The following is a 24,343-nucleotide window of genomic DNA, read 5'->3' as shown; positions in this document are numbered from 1 at the left end:
GGTGGTGGAGTTCCCATCCCCGGAGTGTCTAAGAAAAACCCGGACGTGGCACTCAGTGCTCTGGTTTAGTTGACATAGTGGTATTTGGCCCCAGGTTGGACTGGAGGACCTTGGAGGTCTTTCCCAACCTCAGTGATTCTGTGACTCTGTGATTCTTTCTATAGGGCTGATCTATTCTTCTATTCTTCTAGCTGCTGTGCAGGCCACTAGCACTGACCCCTTTTTCCAAAAAATTCTACCTCCTTGTGCTCTGCACTTGTGACTTTGCGTGTATAACACAAGGGCTGGGGTTCCATCTAAAGGTTTAACACATCACCTACCCTTTTATAACAGCAGTTCTGGGGTTTGTAGGAAAAAAAAGCTGAGTAGTAGCATGTAGTAAGTGGCAGGCCGACAAGAAAACAAAGAAGGGATGGAAGAGCTGGTTGGAAAACTAAATAGAACTGAAAAGAACAAAAATAGCTGCAGAGGAATTTAGAGAAACAATGATAACACTTCTTGCAATCTGGGGCTATAAAATCATGTCAACATGCAGAGGAAGGTAATAAGACATAGTTTTACCTCTTCTACAATGGCCTGAGGCACAATCACTTTTGTAATTATTTACCCTGCAGCCTACTCAGGCCAGTTGTTAAAATTATGAGTCATCCTCTCTACTCAAAATTGCACCCAGAGTCCAGCTCTGACATGCAGTCATAGTCTTTTACCATTTTTACCAGTGCTCCCAGATTATCATGAACATTTGGTGCTGATACTGGATGTTTCCAAATCTCAAGTGAGATGTTGGTTTTGCTACTGTATTTTAAAAAAAAAAAAAAAATCAAAACAAAACCAAAAAACCCCAAAACCATACAAAAACAAAACAAAAAACCAAACAAACTCCAACAAACAAACAAACAAACAAAAAAACCCTCAAAAACCAACACACCATCCCAAAAAACAACCAAAAAAACCCCAAACAAACAAAAAAAAACACAACAAACCCCCACAACAGTTTTGTTTCTGTGAAACAAAGAAGCAAACAAAAATATTTCAGTAATATTTTCCATGAGGAAAAGTTTATACTACTGAAATTTCTATTTAAAATATTATTTTGTTCTTGCAACTTTTGTACTCTGAAGGATTCTGTTTTTAAGGTCCACTTAAAACCGCAAAAGTTATCACTTAGATTAATCTGGAACAGATACTAAAGCAGTGTTCCGTCACTATTTTAAGAAAAAAGTCCTGAAAACTTAAATGAGAACAACATGCTACTATAATACTTGCCTGATATTTATGAATTTATTGCAAAAAAATTTAATTAACAGATTTTTACCCAGTATGAAAATATTAACACCCTTTGATGACTGTGTTCTGGCTTGGTGCAGTGGAAATGATGCAGGAAATCTGATCCTGAATATTTTGTAATAGCTTCTCCTGAAGGAGACCCATGCTATTGGGCATTCCTAAGGATTCAAGCTAAAAGTCCACTTTGCAAACATGAATTAAGCACTGGAGCTCTTTCATACTGGATGGATATGACTGAGACAACACAAGCAGAAAACTTTGAGAGATCACATTTTAGCACTGAAGGGATCCACAAATGTTCCTTTCTTGTTCTGCTGTCAAAAGCCAAAATAATTTTTTTTCTTTATTTATTAATTTTTTTTTTTGGTTACTCCGTTGTGCCTGCCAATGTCATACACAGGGTAGGCAAGACTAACATTTGGTATCAGAGGTTAGCATAACAAGAGTGGAAAAGCACACTTCAGCTCCCAGGGAAGTAGATAAACATTCTGTTCCCTCACTGGCGGCTGCCTGCTCTGCTGGGAAATATCCGTGCTTTTGTTCTGGGTTAGTGGAGGAAAGACACAGAGCAAAAAGGCATTTTTCTTCCACTAGATATTAGTGTGAGTCTTCTGGCTTGGTGAGTATGAAGGAGGTTTTACTGATCCTTTCACTGCTCTGTGAACAGCACAGAGGTAAAATGATGCCTTCATCAAATTTTAGGCAGTCCAGAAGCTCTCTTTGTGCTCCAAAGTTAAAACCCACTAAGAATAAAATTGCTTTACACCCAGCTGAAAACCAAGTCAATAAAACTGGCCAACCCAATGCAATTTCTTGCTTATATTATACCTCCTCTTCATTACTAGAGGGATACAGAAGAGACTGCAGCATAAATTGGATTCTCGCCTTGTACTACTTGTCTGAATTTCAATGAAAACCACTGCATTTTTATTCAGGAAGGAAAAAAAGTTTTTTCCAAGCTTTTTTGTTTGTTCACTGGGGAAAGAAAAAAAAAAGAAATAAAATAAATTAAAATAAAAAGCTAGATAAATAGTAATATATTAGTTATCTTAAAACATTAAATATATTTTAAGCAGTGTTGTCTCTTCTGTGTTTGTTTCTTAATAATCAGTCTCTCCTTCTCCCTTTTAATCTACAATATTCCTGGGAGTTGTGGTTCTCACAATATGAGGTTCCTATGCAGGCCAAACTCATCACATTGATCATATTTAAATCCGTGATCAGCAAAAATGTTGGTGACAGATATCAGAGGGGTAAACTGTACCTCAGTTCAGTACTCAAAAGTCTTAAAAGCATAATGAATGATGATTTTCTGCTGCTACTTTCTCGTTATATGAATGAGAAATGTTTTGTCTCTTTAAAGAAATGTAAAGCAAATTTTACTAGTATCAACTTCATAAAGTCAAATATTATATTAAAATGTTACAAATAGTACTTCTGATTAATTTCTCCACATAAATTTATTTGTATTCTATTTTAGCAGCAGTTCCAAAATTTTGGGAGTTTTACACTTAAAACATTTGGCAGTTTCTGAATACTATTAATAACTTTACAATTTGAATCTTACTATTTGCCTTTTTTTTTGTCCTCCTTTAAAATTGGATGCTTTCTTTTTCCTTAGCCTGCAGATCTTTGCATTCCATTCCTTGAAGCTTTTGCCTTTATCTTTCTAGAGGTTTTTCTCCCCCTTCTAATTAAAACAAAATGACAAAACCTCAAGAGAGTGCTTGGAGGCACTAGAAGATGTTTTAGAAAGGTGCTAAGCTGTTTTAGATCAACAGCAGCTGTTTCTTTTGCTTCAGTGCAGCTACAAGAATTTATAGCATTAAAATTTACATATTTTTGCTTATGCTCCCTGAATAAACTGGCTAAGCTTTTCCCTCCCTAAACGCAACACCAAAATTTTACAAAGAAATTATTTCTTTGTGAGAATTGAAGTGAGGATTCAGTTTAAAGTGTATTGATTTATTACAGGCGAGGATATTTGTTTTTCCAGCATGCTGACCTCTGAACCCCTTTTCCTTGGTATTCCCATGATTTTTTTCTTCTTTTAGTGCTGAGCAGGAGAGCTTAAAAAATTACCTGGCAACTTTCAAAGGTCTATTTCTATTTATTTCTATTTCTATTTCTATTTCTATTTCTATTTCTATTTGTATCATGCCTTCCAGCAGCTGTTTGACCCTCAACAAGTATTTATATCTTTTAAAACACTGATTTTTATAGAGAGTACTCATAGGCAGCTTATACATGTATACATCTCACTTGAGATTACAGCAAATATATCTATTGATGTATGTAACATATATACAGGGTTATTAAAGGTAACTGTGCTTAAATCTAACTATTTCTTCTGCCTATAATGCTTATATTCTTGACTTTTCCCTGCACATTACCCATGCCTTAAGTCCACTGATCAATGTGGGGTAATGAAATGCAAACATTCCAATTTTAAAAGCTAAGACACAGTTAAATAATCTACAGCACATTATTCCATGGGAAGGCTAAATTAGAAACTGAGAGAAGCTGGGAAGTGTCATGGGATGGACAAAGGGAGGAGGTAACATCGAGTGGTTGATCTCTGCTGCCATTGGGGATGGTGCCAAAGCTCTCAATATATTCCTGGCGGATTCCTGCAGCACCTCCGAATTTCACCCAGCATCAGAGATGAACGTGATCCAAGTGAATTAAAGAGGAACATACCACCCCCTGGCTGGCTAGCAGCTGGCAGGAGTCCCGTCCATTGACTCAGCTGCAGCCCCGTGAGCAGGTTGGACTCAGAGCATTGCGCTGTTGTTGTTGGCACAGGGACGGAGCGGGAGCAGCAAGCACTCTATGTAATCACTGCTTCCACCCCGGATTGGATTTCGATAAACAAACTACAGGCCCAGTTTTCCACTGGGGTCACTTCAGTACTCTGTGGGGGTCACTTCACTCAGCTGCTGCTCTGGCTGTAGGAAGGTCCCTTGCCCCATTGAACCAGGGGTTTGCAGTAGTGAAATCACAACCAAACACTTCAGATTTAACGGAAGGGCTCAGCATCCTGGAGGATCAGCTCCCGCAGTAGCCAAAGTCAATCAAAGATCAAAACCCAGGTTACTTCCAAAGGAGTGTCTGGATTTTCACCAGCATAGCCAAGAGAGGAGCTCAACACTCTTTGGAGAGACTCTTCAATACGTGTATGAGTGCCTAAGGTTAAAGACAGTGTAGGAACAAACAAACTGTGGGAAATGGGCTCCGAGGTTCTCTGTGGAAGCTCTGAGCAACTTGATCCTCTCCCTTGCCAAAAAAAGAGGTCAAGACTGTCCCAGCCCCTTATCCATGTGGCTGTAATCCTGAGACTGTGTGATTCTGACATGACAAGAAGAAATGACCTTAGGCTGCACTGGAGGAGGTTCAGGTTGGACACCAGGGGGAATTTCTTCCTAGGAAGGATTGATAAACATTGGAAGGAAGGTGGTAGAGTCCTCATCCCTGGAGGTGTCCAAGGAACACCCAGATGTGGCACTCAGTGCTGTGGTCTGGTTAACACAGTGGGGATCAGTCACAGGCTGGGCTCAATGACCTTGGAATTCTTTCCCAACCTCACTGATCCCATACTTCTGTGTTTGAGGGTGAGTCCCCAGCACTTTTTTTTCCGTAGGAAAAAGAAGAAGCCAAGTCATCCTTCAAGGAAGACTTGTAAGTCATCCTTCAAGGAAGGCTTTTTCTCTGTAAGAAAAGACAGCACAGGCTTCTTCAGGTTTGATTCCTTGATCACAAATTCCCAAGCAAAATTTAACAAAAGGCACTCCAAGGTCATTCATGGTCAACCTGATGTGCAAAGTGGATTTCCAAATTTTGATCTGTGTTATTCTGCCTACCTTCTCCTACCTATAAAGTCAATCCTTAAAGCCTTTTTTTTTTCCCCAGAAAAACAACACATAAGCAATATTTTTGCTGTAAATACATGAACTATGAATATTAATAAATGTAAGTATTAATTACTTTTAAATCCACATATTTGTAAATGTAAAGGGATTAATACTGCATTGATGTTATTACATTTTTTTAAATAAACACATTTATTACATAAAAATACATTTAATTAATATCTATGCATTCATGCATTATTTCTTTTATAGATATATATTCTTTCTCTGTCTACTCTGCTATCTTTTTGTGTGGTTAACGAGTGCAGAAACCTATTTGTGTTAATTTTCCCTATATCCACAGTCCCTAAATCCTGGATCCTAACTCAGTCTCAAAACACTCTGTTTAAATTCCTAATACTATCCTGATTTGCAACAGAGGATGTCTCTTACTGCATACCTTAATTAAAACAAAAACCCTAAAAACAAAACAATAAAACCAACCAAACCAAACCAAAACAAGAAAAATCCAATCTCCTCACAAAAAAAAAAAAAATCCTTCAATAAAGTCCCCAAACTAAATAAAAATAAAAAAAATGGAGAAAAGCTGATGTTTCCATGTTAATTTTAAAGAAAAAATGATGGACTCAATAATACGAGAAAAATAGAAAAATTCAAAGCAAGTTGTCTGAATTTCACATGTCCAGGGAGCTGAAGGATACTTAATCCTTTATTTCTCCAAACTTTTTTAAAACAAAAGCAAAAAGCCCAAACCACTAAAGAGTGAGACATATCAAATGTGATTTGGAATTATGCTAAAATGATGACCAAGAATGGGGTAAAATATCACAATGTTACCATGGTGCATCTCATCTTTCAGGCCTCAGAACATGGGAAAATAGGTTATTAAACTAATTTTTTTCCAGATTGGGGGTCTTAGTCTTGTTTTCATAGAAGACTTCAATCTGTCTGATAATTTCATACCAGTGTGAGGTTCATGTGTATTGCTACTAAGTTGTGATATCCTGTATTTTTTTGTCCAAATCTGTGATATCCTCTCCCAGTCCATCTCAAAAAGAAAGATTTAGATAATAAAAATGTTATTAAGATTTTTTTCTCTTCTGTAATTACTGACCTTGTCAAAGAAAAGTATTTAAAATCCTTTCTCTTTAAATTGTAAACTGAGTTTAAATGCCTGTTTTTACATGCCTATTGTTTTTAGCAACTTTCTTTAAGTTCTTTAGACTGGTTTGTTTTTTTTCCCACTCCTGTACTTTAGAAAGTTATGTAAATTAATTGTGAATTAAGATATTCTTAAATTCATCTTCCTGCTATAACAGGTACCCAGCTTACCACAGAAAGAGAAATCAGCAGAGCTATGACAATAGAAGGGCAATTCCCATTCCCCTTTTTACAGAAAGAGTGTCAAATCTCCTTGTTCTGTACCTGCAGAGGAGGTTTATTTTGTGTCTTCCTTCATTTTATACTCAAACACACACAGACAAATCTTGGCTCTAATATTTTGAGAAAAAAATGGAGAATATTGGAGGCCCAAATAAGTCAAGATGGAGATTAATATCTTGGTGTTTTTAAAAACCCATACAAAGCAGATTAAATTTCTTACTGTCCTGTTTGTGAGCTTGGCCTCATAAAAAGTTAGGCTTAATTTGAAAACATATCTGATTATATTTTTCTAAGGGTTTCAGTTTCCATCAGTCTTAAAATGGATTGTACTTTTTATTTCCATTGAACTGTCAGCGCATGATGGTTAACTGGATTTCTAAATGTGTTACTGAACAAGTCTGGGGATGTTCTTGAGGACAGACATATCTTGTCAGAAAGTCTTTCTGAAATATGTTTTATCCAGAAAAAACTTCTGTTTCCCATTATTTGAGCTCAAATTTGGACGTTTTTGAATTTTTGGTCAACTTTGCAGGGCTGGGTCCTTGGACATGCACAAATTCTAAGCTACAGTGACAAGCACATGGAGCAGCATCCAGGTTAGGAAAGAAATGTGGCATTAAAATTCCCCACACAGGAATTGCTGTCTGTTGTTCAACAGCCAGCCATGAGAACATTTCATTTCACATTAATGTGTAAAGGGATGATGGGGGTGAAGGGAGAGTCCTCCATGGCATTTTTTTCCATGGGGCTGGGAAATGGGATATGGGAATGAAGGTTAAAGCTGAGACTCCCAAGCTGAGGGCCGGCCTAGAGATGACACGCTTAATGTGAGGCATTCTTCTTGGTGGGAAGACTTTGGCACACATTCTGGAGAGGCTTGAGCTGACATTGGGACTTGGAAATATCATAGCCCCCTGCACTTTGAGAGGGTACTTAAATTGACACATTGGCTCCCTTCCAGGAATATTACAGCATATTAGTAGAAAGGCAAGGATTTCCTTTCTAAGAAGTCATTGTAATTTTTTGTAATTCAAAACGTAGCCAAAAATGGGCACAAAGTTGCAGTGTATGGGTGCAGCCCTTTATGACTCAGTTTTTCATGCTGTATCCAAACAGAGGGACAGCCTGCTGTCACAACATGCTGGACTTTTTATCCAAGTCTCCCTATTTCTCTTGTCATAACATCCTGGACTGAAGGAGATGTTTGAAAGCCATTGCCAGCTGAGCCTCTCCTATTGCTGGTGCGTCATCCCTGGTCCCCTCCACCCAGGAGTCAGGGGAAGCCTGCAGGTATCCACCTTTCTCCCTGACATCTTCACTACTGCTAACATCAATTCTCACCACTGATTTCTGCCTACACGGGAGATGAGCTCAGGCAGCCCATAAATTTATGCTTCAGTGATTTCCTCTGCTTTATAATTAGACTCCCATTCATTAAAAAAATCAAATGCATGTGCTGTCTGCTGGCTCAGGAGTGGCAAAGCAGGTACGTGGAAATCTCTCTGCCCTGCTCCCACAGCCAGGCTGCAGGGTCCCAGCAAACAGGAGGCATCCAGGGATTTGCTCTGAGGGGAGCTGCTCCAACAATTCAGCACAAGATACCAAACCTGCAGACTCATTACTGGTGTGATGCTTTCACCTTTCCATGAACTACCGGTGGTTTAGGCAGTTGTGGTGCAAAAGATGAAGTCATCACCATCTAGCTGCAGGAATTACCTTTCCAAATGGGAGTTAACAGAAGGGACAGTATTTACTCCCTGGCACAAAGCTCATTTGGTGAAGAAATGCCAGGATACCAGAGAAAGAAAGGAGCAGAGCATTCTTATACACACATTACATATTTACAGAAAGGTTTAAACAGTGGCAGGAATATTATCAATAATTTTGCTCTTCTGACCACATCTGTGGGAAGCTGACACTTTACATAGATTCTGCTGATATTTGAATAACATCTCTAGTCATTTGAACAGTGTCCAATAATTTCTTGGGTCAAGAAGCAGTTTGATCATTCTTAACTGAAAAATGTAACAGTACCACTTTCATGGGACCCCGTAGTCCCTGATGCAAATTCTGCATTCTGAATTTTCACAGCTTCCAGAGGGACTGGGTTTTGAATATTCTCGGTTTAGTAACCTGGTGACACCATGACAGTGCTTTTTCTAAATACCTCCAAACCATTCCTGATAGAAGAATGGCTCACAGGATTAAGAATAATCAGAGAATTATGACAACAGAAAGCCCCTGCCAAACCCCTTGAGGCACTGTACAGTGTAGTTAGAAACAAACTGAAAGACAGTTAAACCACTTCATAACAAGCTCTTAAATCAAACTGATAAAAGCAATTAAATAAACAGCAGGAAGGGAGAAGAGTAATTAAACTGAAGGAAATAACTGGCACAAGAACACATGGATATAACCTAGAAGGAATATATCTAGGCTGGAAATTTGTTAAGCATTCTGCAGTCCTCAAGACAGAGATTTTTGCAGCCTTTGCTCAGCAGGAGTAAAGGAGAAGTGAGACTATAATCTGAGCAGATTTTAAGGTAGAGTTCCATGGATTTTTTACTAGGATTGTTCGATATTTCCTGAGACTGCAGTAGTTAGGGCTTGGTGACCCTGTGAAATCCTGTTCTCTCTCCTAGGATTCTAAAGAGAGGGGAAAAAAAAAAAAAGAAAAAAAAAGAAAAAAGCCAGGTGAAAAGTGCTCCAGAAGACAGGAATGAGAGTAGAAGTGTGTATAAATAACCAAATGTAGGGCTCAGATCAGGGACCAGGCTCTGCTCCAGGGCCCAGCAATGGCACCAGAGGAATGGGCAGGGACTGAGGCCAGGAGGTTCCACCTGGGCAGGAGGCAGAACTTCTGTCCTGGGTAGCGACCGAGGACTGAACAGATTGAACAGAGAGGGTGTGGAGTCTCCTCACTGGGGATATTCCAGACCCCTCTGGACACAATCCTGTGCCCTGTGCTGTGGGATGGCCCTGCTGGAGCAGGGGGGTGGGACCAGCTGATCCAACCTCATCCATTCCATTATTCCTGTGGGATGGGGCAGTTTTGCCAGCCAGGCATAAATGTTCCTGGAAGAACTGCTTGGAAAAGAGACCCACATTGCTCTGAATCCACTGCTACCACTGTGTTGTGTCCCAGCTTGTTGGAAACTCTTCATCTCCCTGAAGGTTAAGCCCTCCCGAATTCCATCCTTGGGAAGCTCAGAGGGGCAACCCTGCCTATCAGCCATTATCTTCCTCTTTACTCAGCTCTAATGCTGCAGATCTGCCTATTTCAATTTAATGGCTGCTCTGTGCATCTCACTTCCCTCCCACATCACTCTGCAGAGCTCTCCTCAGCTCCTTCATGTGATCCATTTTCTCTCAGTTGAAGGTCTCCTATAAGAGACTTATTTATTGATATTCTTAGTCTGCTAATTGTCCATCTTCTCCTGGTGGGGTGTTCAATTAGCCTGAATCTTAAGATTACATTTTTCCCCACATTCCCCCATCCTCCTTTTTCCTTCTGTGCCCTCCTCTTCTCCTCTCCTCTGCCCTGTGTCATCTTTCAGGAAGCAATATATTGTGCCCTCCATTTACATTTCTGGCTTCTGGCCCATTTGGAAACTGAAATCCCCATTAGAAACAGAGACACAAATTATTAAACAAACCTTAAAACAGGACCAGGGTGTAGGAAAGCAATTAAATAGTCCATAAACACTGTAAAGCTCTAATGAAACTGTCACCTTGAGTTAGTGGCTCGTGGAAGGTGCTTCCCAGGAAAGAGTTCAATCCTGGCATTTGGCCATGGGCAGAAATTCCTGCTGGCTTGCTTGTCTGAAGCTGGAGGAACTCTCTGGCCAGCATCACTGTGGGCACGTGTGGGGCTCAGATCTCTTCATTAACCTGATTTCCTGCCACAAAACAGCCAAAGTTCTTCTGGAGCTGTAAAGATTCACTTTTCCATAGGAGGGCTGTTGAGGGGAGAGCTACATTGTGTTGCTCTATACAAATTGCCTTTTAAAGAAGAGGCTTTACACTGCTTGACATTCTAAGCAAATGGAAGACATCTCGATAAAATACTCTGGAGATTTAGGCCTAATTTGTCTTTTCTGCTTTTAATTTTGTGGGGCATGTTATTGTCTGAGTTATTAGACCCCATCTTGGACTGCATGCTTTTCAGGGATCGAGTGATTTTTAAAAATATTGAACAGATAATCGATCTTAAGACATGATATAGCATAACCTCATAACAGCATCAAATCATGGTTTGCTCTGGCAGTTTTAACCCTTTTCTAATCGCCGCTGATGAAGACCAGGGACCAGATTATGACTGAAAACCCCAAACCTGTGCTCAGCCTGTTCCAGTAGCACCAGAATTGTGCAACTCTGACTGCATCAGGGCAAAACTTGAATCTACAAAAACTGAAAAGATAAAAATTCATTTAAATCAGATGTTTTATACTAAATGGAGGACAAAATTGGTCTGTTATACAATTTCTGGTGCTTCTCTATACTTATTTTTCTTCCTAATATTATATGCTTAAATTAACACTTTTACTAATTTCTATTTAAACCAGAGTAAAAACTGCTTGACTTTCCTGCTTCTTTTAGTCTTTTTTGTCCCCCCAAACGAAAACCTTCAAGGTAGAGTGCAAGTGGTAAATGTAAAATGCAAAACAAACAGAGAAAAAGAGAAAAGTATCAGAAACTCAGTTATTGAAACACTTTTTTCAACAGTCACAAAGAAAATAAGAGGACTGACTTCCTAATCAAATGATATTTCATTGCAAGTTTGTTTGTAAGGAAATTACACCAATAATTGGGAAACAAGTATTTATCCAAGGTGTATCTCTGGAAGACCTTGGATATCTCTGGATAGCCCAGCCAAAATGTCCTTGTGTGAGTAGAGATAAATCACTGCATAAGTGCTTGCAAGGATTTGTACCTTTGCAAGTGTGAAATGAACATATGAAGTCAGTGAGGTTTGATGTGTTATCTTTTAAGGTGTTTTTCACAAACTAAAGGAATAAATGTTAATGGATGTGACATTTTCTGAATAAGTAAGAGCCTGGGAACTAGTTTCTAACACTAATTATAGTCAATCAATTTTTTAAAAATTACATTTCTTTTTCCTTTCATCTATTGCTTCTTGGTGTATTTTTGATCTTTTGTGTTTCCAACTGCTTTTCAAGGACCTTTAAAAGGGACTTGGTTTGTTTCTAAATGGATTTTTTTTTTATTTAAGTTTCTTCTGTTCCTTATTTCATATTCCTATCTCATTTGGCCAGCTCTAGCTCACCCAGACTTCAGAGGTCATCTGGGGAATGGCTGCCAAGCCATGTCACATCACCTAGAATGTGACATGCAACCAAATTCTTCCCATGCCTATCCACTCCCACAAACACGCATTTTTTCTTTTAGGCATAGCTGCAAGAGGCTGCTTTTATGCCAGCAGAGATTCCCTGTGCTAAAATGGAGTTTGTTCAGAATGATTTTTACAGTGCCAGCAGCATCAAACAACCTGAGCCATTTCCAGCATCTTTCTTAAGTTTATTTGTTTTTATTTCTAAATGTCTTAGTTTTCCTCCCAGTTTTGCACATGGATTTTGTGTCTGCAGCTGTTTAAAATGGTATTTTTTCAGGCACAAAATGAACTTGCTGATCCTTAGATCCCACTTTTTCCAGGAAACTGAGTTCTACTTATATAAGCCCCTGTTAGTTTTTTGTCCCCAAAAGATTTCTTACTTTTAATTGTGTACAGTGACACAAAAAAATACCAGATTCCTTACTTTTACAATATATAATAAATTTTTTATTATAATAAAATAAATTATTTTTAATAATAAAATAATAAAATTTTATAATAAATCGATGCTGAACATGTGGCACATCCCCTATCAAAAAGTGTTTTGATGGTTTGGCATAGCAATGACTTTTCATTTGCTACCTGTCTGAAATACAGCCCATAAAATGGTGTACTGAATTTCTGGTGTATCACTGTTAATAGTAACTTTATCTACTGAGGAAGCAATTTCCTGAACCACAACTTTATCTTGCAATAAAAATTTATTGGTGCTCCTTCTATTGCAGGATGATTTCACCTGCTCTAATAATCCTCTGATGACAGATACATAATCAGACAAGAGAGTTTTATCTGTTAAGATATTTTCATACAGTTTTTCATGTTAGTTTTAAATTAAATCTATAAAAGGATAGAGGTTATTCCTGAACAAATAAAACGCACTCTTTCTAAAACTAGGTAATCAGTCTTCAAGCATCAGTTAAGACTAGAAGTTGGATTTTGGTTAACAGACATTAGATGATTCATATTAGTGAAATTAATTCATGATGTGATAGGGTAGATTAAAGATCTGTCTTGCTCAGTATACAGGGAAAGAATTAAGAACGTGGATGTGCACAGTAATCTGTATTCTGAGTTATTTAATGATCATACACAAAACCTTCCACATCTGGAGCTTGTACCTGTTTGATGGTGTTTAATATCTGCCTGGTGTCCAGAAATTTCTCTTGCAGTATTTTAAGTGTGTTTATACATTTAGTGTACATTATCTTCTGGAATAATGAAATGAAAAAGAATTTCCTATTTTTCATTTGAATGCTGTGTGTGGTATTCCTGAATTCGTGTTCTACAAGAAATAATGAATGATCATTCCTCAGCCACTCCATACAAATAATTTGCTACTTTACAGCTTTACATCCATCATAGCTGTCTTCAGATATCCAAGCTGATGAGTTGGAGCGTGTTCAGTCTTACAACACCTAGAAGACTTTTTCTGACTATCCTTGCCAGCCTTTTCCAGACCTGTCCTAGTCCTTGTGGAGCTCCTCCTCAGAAGTCTATCAGATACACCCACAGTGGCAAAAATTAGGGTTTCTGTTTCCTTTCTTCCTTCTCAGTGCTCTCTGATGCTGTCAAAGCTCAGTGCCACCCAGGAATCTCACCTGGAGCAGGGAACACCAGTCACACCAGACACCTCATGAGGTTCACCAAGACCAAGCTGGTGCTGCACTTGTGTAGGGGAGAGTCCAGAAGAGGGCACGAAGTTGGTAAGAGCTGAGAAAGTTGGGGCTGCTCCCCATTCTTCATGAGCATGGTTATTTTTTAAATGGTTATTTTTACCCATGTGGAACTAAGAGCAAAAAAAAAAGATGAAATGAGTAATCAGTGTATCAGAGATTTGTATCTCCTTTCCTGGTATTTGGTGGCATGGCAGGAACACAAGGAAAAGAAAATGACAGAGGCCTGACATTTGCTTGAACTGGTCCTGCCACGTGGCTCTTGCACACTGAGAGACTTTGTGTGGAGGAACAACATGGTACAAGTTTCCAGAAGTGCTAAGAAATAAGCACCAAAAAGCAGTGTAATTTTCACTCACAGAATTATTGCCTTTGTGCAGTTCAGGAGGCTGCAGGGAGTAAAAGGATGGTTTCTTGTTTCGGTCTTTTGCCTCTGGCAAAACATTCCTCTATTAATTCATTGCTGTTTAAAAAGTGGTTTGACTTCCTTGGATGAAAGGCATGACATAAGTGCTTGGTATTAGATGATTATTATTAATTTTTATTCATTTCAGGCCAAGGACCTATTACAGGCCTCATAAAGTTTAGCATTTCAGCTTTTGTACTTTGAATTTAAAAAGGGAAGGGAAGGGAAGGGAAGGGAAGGGAAGGGAAGGGAAGGGAAGGGAAGGGAAGGGAAGGGAAGGGAAGGGAAGGGAAGGGAAGGGAAGGGAAGGGAAGGGAAGGGAAGGGAAGGGAAGGGAAGGGAAGGGAAGGGAAGGGAAGGGAAGGGAAGGGAAGGGAAGGGAAGGGAAGGGAAGGGAAGGGAAGGGAAGGAAGGAAGGGAAGGGAAGGGAAGGAAAGGGAAGGGAAGGGAAGGGAAGGGAAGGGAAGGAAAGGAAAGGAAAGGAAAGGAAGAAGAAGAAAGAAAAGAAAAAAAGAAAAGAAAAGAAAAGAAAAGAAAAGAAAAGAAAAGAAAAGAAAAGAAAAGAAAAGAAAAGAAAAGAAAAGAAAAGAAAAGAAAAGAAAAGAAAAGAAAAGAAAAGAAAAGAAAAGAAAAGAAAAGAAAAGAAAAGAAAAGAAAAGAAAAGAAAGAGAAAAGAGGCAGCTCAATCTCTGTAAGATTACAGAGCTGTCTACTATGTTTTCCTCAGATAATTTATATTTAAAAGAAAAAACAGAAACAGAAACCAAAGTTTCTGGGGAAAAAATTATTGTTTTTTAAGAAAGAGGTCACTACTTGTAAGATTTTTCACTGCTCTAAATTGATGCAATCCCAATGATTTTGTTTGGGTAGTCTATGGTTAACATTTTCACATTCAAACTCTAAGTTAATAAAACTTTCCATGGCACTCCAAATAAACCTTTATTTGGAGGCTTGAAGGCTATTGTGTATGTAACACAGACAGGCACTCAGAACCTGGTCATGTGCAGGAATAAAGTTATGGGAACACATTTAAAAAGTCCAGGCCAGCATCTTTGTTCTTGTAAATGATCTTACCTGTTTGGAAGAGAGTGAGGTTATGCTGACTTGGGTCAAGTGAGTTAATAAAGCTGTCAATGTTAGAAACAATTTATTCACCAAATTATTACAAAACTGAAAAATTAAAGAATCAGAAAAGTGATTAAAAGATATCATGGCTTCAGACTTCCTGTTACATCATTATATCTTCAACTAGCAAAATTGTTGTCATCCAATTCCCCTTTTTTAGCTGATGAAAGAAATTTTTCCCTGTCAGAGATGGTCCAGACCCTAAACCATCTCTGCTGGACCCCCTGGACTATATTCAATTTGTTGCTGACTGGATTTTTTTTTCATCCAACTAGAGAAACTCATTTTCTCTTCAGGCAGAAAGTACTTTCATTTTTGGGCATCAGTGGCATTTTTTGTCCTTTGGCTTCTGAATCAAAATCTAGCTTCTGAACTTTCAAGAAGAGTCATTCTTATAAGACACACAATGCAGCAATACAGCACTGTTAATCCTATTTGTTTGGCAATGCCTAAACTTATTTTACATCCTGCAGGAAAAACTGCAGTCAGCCTTGTCCGAGGAAGTTGCAAGGGAATGCTAATTTTAGAAACCTTTTTCCCCAGGCAAGCTTTCTAGGTAAGGTGGGCAGCTCTAGTGAATTGCCAAAACCAAGTACAGGGCAAACTGAGCCCACAAAAAAAACAGCTTTGGCTGCACTCACACCCTGCTTTTGGGTTTTTGTTGGTGTTTTTTTGGTTTTCTTTTTTTTCTTTTTCTTTTTTTTTTTTTTTGACTAACCAAAGAAAAAAAAATTACTCCAAACTTTTAAAAAGCAACTCCTACATCACTGTGCCTAAGAAGAGTTTTGATTACACTCAACTTTCACTTTAAACATGCATTTGGTAAATATGTATAAGTGTAATGTTTAATTCACTGAATAAACACTCTGTCCTCCAAATTCAGTGTGTGGGTCCTAAATCCTGCAAACCCAAGGTTTGCTGAGACCATCCCCTCATCATCCACTGAACTAAATCATCTAATCAACTAATCATCCACTCATCGTCCTCTTGCTTATGTCTCCAAGGCAAATTCTCAATCTTAAAACATTTCTTGTTACTGTATATAGTTCTTAAACAGTCCAAATTTTATAATCCAGGGGCAGGTTTGGGGTTTTTTTTCTGGTTTGATTATGAATACAGACCAACCCACTGAGAACTAGAGGCAGTCTCAGTTCCATATTTCCAATGTTCTTATAGTTATCAGAGTAAACATTCATCACGCTATGTACAGTATTGTGGCCAAAGTTTTCTTTTCACACAATGAATGGGTTACGCTTAAACTGCACGTAGAAGTTTTCCAAGGAGAGTGAATCCTAAACAGGTTTTCCCCAGGAAGAAGTGAAAATGCAAAAACAAGAGTTTGTGGCAAAGAGTTTTAATCTTCCAACACAGTCAGGACCTCTTTGTTGTTCAGTAAGTTGGTAGTAAGTTCAGAATAATACCTTACAATACCTGTGGTATTATAGACCTCACCCAGTTTTCACATGACCCACTGTTTTAAATCAGATGTAGTGCCCCTGAAGTTAATCCAATGACTTTCCTAGCCTATAGAGGATGATCAAAGCTAAAACTTCCAGAAGTTAGAGTCCATCCCATCCTACAGGCTTGTCTGAATTCTTTAATTCTTTAATCTCATAAAGTACAGTTATGATTTCTTGGTTATATTTACGAGGAAAATTCTGGGCATGCTATATTCAAATTAGGAATAGAAATCTTAGACAAGGAAAAAAATATTAATAAAAAGCATTGCACAGAGTCACTGGGAATGCTTGAATATTTGTATGAGAAGAGCTATTAATATTTCTGGCATGTCTTATGATGTTATGAAGAAAACATCTTACAACCTGTGTTTGGAGAGATCTTACAGTCAGATGTCTGCTGATGTTATGTTAGCTTTTTCAGTGCATTTTGTGCCTTATTTCCAATCAGACTCATTCCGTTTCCTGTAGATGTGACTCTGGCACCTCTCCTTTTGCCTTTCTTCACAAATTGTATATCAAATTTGACTGACAGTCATCTTCAACTCCTCTCTCAGACATTACTGAGAGAAGGAAGGAAAATATTGCCACTTTTCAGCACCTTCCAATTTACACCAATCAGGATCACTGCATTGCTTCCTTGTGGCAGCCTTTATTTCTTGAATGAAATTTTCTCTTGTATTATACAGAGAAACAATAGGACTGGGGTGGGGTAGCTCATAATTTGAGCTCCTGTCTAGTGCTTAATGCAAGTAATCAGGACATCAGTAACAGCACTGGTGAAAGCTGGTAAAATGCTCCAAATTATCTAAATTTTGACTGATTTTTCAAGAGCAGAAAAATCAATGGGAGAAAATATTTTTAACCAATGGGAGAAAATATTTTTAACCAATCACACATTTGCCTGTATTTCATATTTCATTTCTGAAAATGTAGAAAAGCCTGGAAAATTACTGCAAACCTCCACCATTGCTTTAAGCTACTATGGATATTTTATTGTCTGATAACAGAAGTTAACGCTTGAAAAACATAGAATTTCTGTGGCCTCAACACAATTTCCTTAACTTGCCATATGCAGTTTCTCTTCTCACTGTCACTTTTCTTCTATGCTTAGGACCTTTCTTCAGGGTTGAGAACTCAGCCTCTACTGGGTATGTGAAAAATTCAGGTTTTGTTCCAATCCAGTTTGCAGGGTAGAATGAAAGGATTCAGGCAAAAGAAGTGCCAAGAAATGTGTGCCAAAACACAACAGGAGCCCCCTGTAATGACTGTGAACTCAGACATCAATGTTTTACGTGGAAAATCCACATTCTTTGCTTGCTCTGTGTGCTATTCGTGAGTAGCCAACACCCATGGCTGGTACTTAGCTATAAAACAACACTGTGGACATCTCAGTGCCAGTAATTCTATCACTTTCTACATGGCCACAGACTTTTCTATTCCTGTAATACTCCTGTCTCAGCTCCCCCTCTCTGTGCTATCAAAATGTTTTCTCACACTGTTGCTCAAATTTTGAGGTGTAAAAGAAGTAACCCAGAGTGGTGAGCAGCCCTGCAGAGGGACCTCAACAGGCTGGGGAGATGGTCAGAGAAGAAATGCCTGAAATTTAGTAAAGGCAAATGCAGTGTCCTGCATTTATTTGGAGAAAAAATTCAATGCACAAGCACAGGCTGGGATGACCTGCTGGGAAGCTGCTCTGCAGAGAAGGACCTGGGGGTCCTGGTGGACAACAAGGTGTCCATGAGGAAGCAGCACCCTGGGGGCTGAGAAAGTTGGTGGTGTCCAGGGGTGCACTGGGAAGAGCAGTGCCAGCAGCTCAGGGAGTGATCCTGACCCTCTGCCAAGCCCTGTGTGGCACATCTGCAGTGCTGTGCCCAGTCCTGGGCTCCTCAGCACAGCAGGGACAGGGAGCTCCTGGATTGGGGCCAGTGGAGGCTGCAGAGATGATTCAGGGCCTGGAGCATCTGTGGCAGGGAAAGGCTGAGGGAGCTGGGGCTCTCCAGCCCGGAGAGGAGCCCCAGCTGAGAGGGGCCCTCAGCCCTGGGTGTCCCTGTGTGCAGGGAGGGCTCCGAGCAGGGCCCAGGCTCTGCTCCAGGGCCCAGCAATGGCACCAGAGGAACGGGCAGGGACTGAGGCCAGGAGGTTCCACCTGGGCAGGAGGCAGAACTTCTGTCCTGGGCAGTGACTGAGGACTGAACAGATTGAACAGAGAGGGTGTGGAGTCTCCTCACTGGGGATATTCCAGACCCCTCTGGACACAATCCTGTGCCCTGTGCTGTGGGATGGCCCTGCTGGAGCAGGGAGGTGGGACCAGTGACCCACTGTGGTCCCTTCCAGTCTCAACCAGTTGGTGATTCTGTATGAAAGTAGGGGATAGAAGAGGTTCTACTGCTCGTGCTTCTGGCAGGATCCTGTCACCTACGGAGTAAACTCCACAGGTACCTGTAACTCCAGGTTCTGTCCTTGGCTCTCTGGATTGACAAGGTACTACTGAGCTACATGTACTGTTTTCCTAAGTCTGAGGACTGTCTTCAGTTGGGTCTTTCACTTGGCTGAACATGTTGTCAGAACCTATTAAACATGAACTGTTAAGAACCAGCATAAAAGCCAAACTCTGTTTGCAGAAATCTGGACTCAGCTTAGGGGTAATGAATTTCCACTTAAGGGTGTAGTTGTGGCTTGTGTTAAAGTGGAAATTTACTATAGAAAAACATGAGGAAGATGAAAGTCATCTTGTAAACAATGCTGTTAATGATTCATAGGTCGGCTTTTGCTAGATAGTTTTATGAAATAGTTGTTTGAAACAGTAACATAGCTGGCATCACACAGAGCAGCAGACCACATGAAATCTTAGCTCCAGTCTATTAAGACTGTGAGTCAGAGAAGTTTGTGCAATGTGAGGGCTTCTTCTGAAATTTCTAGGCATCTGCCTCCCTGCCTCATTACAGCTTCTGAAAATTGCTTAAAGAAGCAATGACATAAAACTAGAGCAGTATTTTGAAGAGACAGAAATTTTGCCTGACAAAGGGAAAACATTAAGTGAAATTTACTGGCAAATTAAAAAGGAAAATTTGCATGCCACAGTGGAACAATAAATATTGTTAGACATTAGAGAAGAAGTCCATTAAGTAACATTTTAGCAAGAAAAAAAAAAAAAGAATCATGTGAGAGAGTCTATACAAAGCATAGAAAGTGGTTTCTTCAGTGCTTGTGAGCTTCTATACATCGTAAACTTTGCTCTTGTGGAACTGAGAAAATTTGTAAGTCCACAGTTGTAAAATAGTTCTTCTTGCCTGGCTGATCAGAATGCCCTACAAACCCTGCAGAACGAGTCTCCTGGGATTATGACTCTGCTAATACTGAGCATGGAAAGACCGGAGGCCCTGTCACATCAGCACACGTGGCTACATCTATAAAACTGTCCAGAAATGTTGCCAGACCCTTTGTGGGCAGTCTGACTAAAGAAGATGAAGCATTTTTCAAAATCTTAAGTACACCCATGGCTTTTCAATCTAGACAAACCCCTCAATTTTTCTGTTCCTTTACATGACCTCCAAATTTGGCGGAGGGGAGACGGTGGGGAGAGGAGTGTGTTTGTTTTTTGGCTATATTTTGTTTCATGAGATTTTTCAGGTCTCTTGGTTAAGATTATACATTATTTCACATCAATGTCTTACTGGCATCCAGTCAATCCTAGATATTTAGACAGCCCTTGTGATTAAAGGAACAGCACATCCAGGAATGCATCCATTAATCCCCAGGAAAATGGAATAAGCTGCCTCTTTAGGCATTTTCCCCATCAGATGCAGGAAAAGTCTGATGGCAAACAGTGTGCTCTACATGCCATACCCACACTTGTGAATTTTTGTGAAGATTTTGTGAGATGAATGCAGCCCTGAATATGATTGTACCAATTGTTTTAACAAACTCTTGGCAAGTGGAATATTGGACTCTTTTTATTTGACAGCTTTCAGAGACATTGTTTTGTCAGATCAAACATTACTGAGATTCTAAAAGAAAATTTGGATCATGGAATAATTTTTAGGGATGGAAATTCTATTTTCTTGCCAGGAGGCATAGAAAACGGGCAGAAGATAAGTCTTGGTGACCATGAAGGTCCAATGACTTGGTGAAGGCAAAGATGCAAACCACAAAAACACTAAACAGTATTAAGCATTAAGGTACATTCTCCTAAATCATGTTGTCTTCCCCTAAAGCCTGGTATCTCTTCCACAGTCTTTCTTTTTCCAAACAATTGTTTCCTAACAATTCTTTCTCTACTCCTAACAAGTAAATAAACTCCTTCCTTCCTTCCTTCCTTCCTTCCTTCCTTCCTTCCTTCCTTCCTTCCTTTCCTTCCTTCCTTCCTTCCTTCTTCCTTCCTCCTTCCTTCCTTCCTTCTTCCTTCCTTCCTTCCTTCCTTCCTTCCTTCCTTCCTTCCTTCCTTCCTTCCTTCCTTCCTTCCTTCCTTCCTTCCCTCCTTCCTTCCCTTCCTTCCTTCCTTCCGACCCTTCCTTCCGACACTTCCTTCCGACACTTCCTTCCGACACTTCCTTCCTTCCGACATTCCTTCCTTCCGACACTTCCTTCCTTCTTCCTTCCGACACTTCCTTCCTTCCTTCCTCACTTCCTTCCTTCCACACTTCTCTTCCGACATTCCTTCCTTCCTATCCTTCCTTCCTTCCTTCTTCCTCCTTCCTTCCTTCCTCACTTCCTTCCTTCCTTCCTTCCTTCCGACACTTCCTTCCGACACTTCCTTTCCGACACTTCCTTCCGACACTTCCTTCCTTCCTTCCTTCCCTTCCTTCCTTCTCGACACTTCCTTCCTCCTTCCTTCCCTTCCTTCCTTCCTTCCTTCCTTCCTTCCTTCCTTCCTTCCTTCCTTCCTTCCTTCCTTCCTTCCTTCCTTCCTGTCACTTCCTTCGACACTTCCTTCCGACTTCCTTCCTTCTCCGACACTTCCTTCCGACACTTCCTTCCTTCCTTCCTTCCTTCCTTCCTTCCTTCCTTCCTTTCCTTCCTTCCTTCCTTCCTTCCTTCCTTCCTTCCTTCCTTCCTTCCTTCCTTCCTTCCTTCCTTCCTCTTCCTTCCTTCCTTCCTTCCTTCCTTCCTTCCTTCCTTCCTTCCTTCCTTCCTTCCTTCCTTCCTTCCTTCCTTCCTTCCTTCCTTCCTTCCGACATTCCTTCCTTCCGACACTTCCTTCCGACACTTCCTTCCGACACTTCTCCTTCCCCCGACACTTCTCTTCCTTCCTTCCGCCACTTCCTTCCCCTTCCTTCCGCCTTCCTTCCTTCCTTCCTTCCTTCCTTCCTTCCTTCCACACTTCCTTCCTTCCTTCCTTCTTCCGACACTTCCTTCCTTCCTTCCGATCTCCTTCCTTCCTTCCTTCCTTCCCACTTCCTTCCTTCCTTCCTTCCTTCCTTCCTTCCTCTTCTCCTTCCTTCCTTCCTTCCTTCCTTCCTTCCTTCCTTCCTTCCTTCCTTCCTTCCTTCCTTCCTTCCTTTCCTCCCTTCCTTCCTTCTTCCTTCCTTCCTTCTCCTTCCTTCCTTCCTTCCTTCCTTCCTTCCTTCCTTCCTTCCTTCTGCCACTTCCTTCCTTCCTTCCTTCTGCCACTTCCTTCCTTCCATCACTTCCTGCTGTTAGTTAATGCAGATCACTTTTTGTAGAGAGAAAACCAGAATGGTGATTTCAAACCTTATATTTCAAAATGCTGTGGTCTCTTCCTCTATTTTTGCAATATCTCCATATCAGCGCAATTTTACTGAATTCTATTGAGCTACACTGTGTTGAGACATGATGTCAGAATGGAAATCAGTATTTAATGAAGAAGCTTGTTAGGAAAAAAAATATATTCAGGTTTACAGAATTCGAGTGTTGAAGACAGAAGATTTTCAGGTAATAGTCCTTCAAATGAGTGTGATCAAAATCCATTAAATTCTTCAAAGACAGGTAGATATAATAAACATAGAAGATATTCTAGAATTTTAATGCAGATGGTTCAGAGACTTCCAATAAGTATAAAAATTCCTTTTAAAATATGTCTTTAATGAGAAATGCCAAATATTAAAAAATTCAATTTGTGGAGAAGAAATTGTGATACAGCTGTAAAAATAAGGGGCCATTACTCTGCTGAGCTCAGTCACATTTAATTGAAGATTCTTAAATAGACATCAGTGAGTGTCAAAAGGTCATAACCAAAGCAGTTACCTGAGGGTAGGTCACATTTTCCAAGGGAAACAGAAAGGGAAAGGAAATTTCTACAGGAAAGTCATTATTATTACAATAATAATAGTAATAATAATAACAATAATAATAATAATAATATCAAATATGTTCTGATCAGAACTTGGGTAAGGGGCCGATCAATTTATCACTAGTAATTTAAATATAAACTAAAGTTGAGAACAATATGTGGTGGAATTGGAAGCCCTGATGAAGACTGAAAAAACCTTCTAATTTAACACTAATTAACATCTTCTGTCTTTTCAGAGTAAAAATGCAAGGAAAGAGGAGGATTTAAATCTTGTTGGAGTTACAATACTGAAAGTGAACAGATTGAAAATAAAATTCTCTTTTCTGCTATTCCTTACGTTATCTAAGGACCTGATCAATCAAATACATGCAGCCATGAATATGAGACACTGCTGTGTGTAAGCATATTTAAGTCATCAATGAAATTGCCTCTAGAACTAAAATCCATATTGTAGATAAATACAAGGCTGGATCCTTTGGTCACAGCTTCACAAGGACTTATGTTTGCATTTAACTTTACATACATGGGTAATCCCATTGATTTCTTTGAGGCTGCCTACACATGGAATACTAAGCAGAGTTTTAAATCTTGCCTGAATTATATCTTTAGATTATTATCTTCACAACGTCAGCACCAACCTGCAAAAGCAGCCTGATCCACATCAGAGTAAGTCCTTACTAATCTGACAACCATTCGAGAAAGGCCTGTGTTTCTGAAGGGTTTTTGGCTCAGTTTTGAGACTGGAATTAGTGAAAATAAAACTAGATTGTGCATCAACCTGAACCATGCCATGTTTGTTTCCTACCAAAACCAGAAGGTGAAATTCTGGCGACTGCCTGAGGTATTTGTAAAACTAATTGACTCTTTTATTTCAAAGCCATTAGTGATTGTAAACTTTAGCCATTGCATAGTTTAAGTCTGAATTATTCCCATCTAAGCCATCATATTGATCGGAAAATGAGAGTTTTTAGTTAAAGTGTGCAGTGTATATCAGCTCTGCTGTTACAGTGACAATCAAACCTTGCAGGGGCAGAGGATGTTTTTATTAGACCAAGCAAAAAGCTGCAGAAAAGGAAAGTTTAGAACTCACAAGTTGTCATGAAAAAGGACTTTCCTTCAACCCAAGCAATTTTTACTCAAATATTTTTTCCCAAAATTTGGGGGGTTTTTTGTTGGTTTTGTTTTGTTATGTTTTGTTTTTTGAGTCTTTTAAATTTGTTTGGTTGTTTTTTTTTAGAATAGGCTAAACATATGCTCATGCCTTCTGTTCAAAAGATTTTGTCCAATGAGCTTTATCAAACAAACAGAAAATAAAAAAACCCAAAACAAACCACAGGAAATATAAAAATATTACTTAATGGCCCCACTGGTTCTCTCACATTCGTAAACTGCACGTAAAATGTTATTGTATAATATCTGAAGGTAAAACATTCTTACCCAGTTAGACACAAGAGGTTTAAAACAAAAAAGCTCTTTATATGGACATTAATCAAGCTATCAGATAACAGACAATAAGAATACACTGGCTTTAAGTTCT

The 24,343-nt window shown here is 39.5% G+C and overlaps 1 long non-coding RNA gene across 1 annotated transcript in view; it reads left to right on the top strand.

The window, feature by feature from the left end:
* Window positions 1-13,942, top strand: part of LOC135442222 (uncharacterized) — an 82,672-nt gene extending 68,730 nt beyond the window's left edge. The window contains exon 5 of the long non-coding RNA XR_010438641.1: window positions 13,446-13,942. This is a non-coding gene — a long non-coding RNA (uncharacterized LOC135442222). The remainder of the gene's footprint in view (window positions 1-13,445) is intronic.
* Window positions 13,943-24,343: the final 10,401 nt, after the last annotated feature.

The sequence above is a fragment of the Zonotrichia leucophrys genome, chromosome 1A (genome assembly GCF_028769735.1).
Source record: "Zonotrichia leucophrys gambelii isolate GWCS_2022_RI chromosome 1A, RI_Zleu_2.0, whole genome shotgun sequence".
In the NCBI taxonomy this organism is placed as follows: Eukaryota; Metazoa; Chordata; class Aves; order Passeriformes; family Passerellidae; genus Zonotrichia; species Zonotrichia leucophrys.
This window is presented reverse-complemented; position numbering and strand designations above follow the sequence as displayed.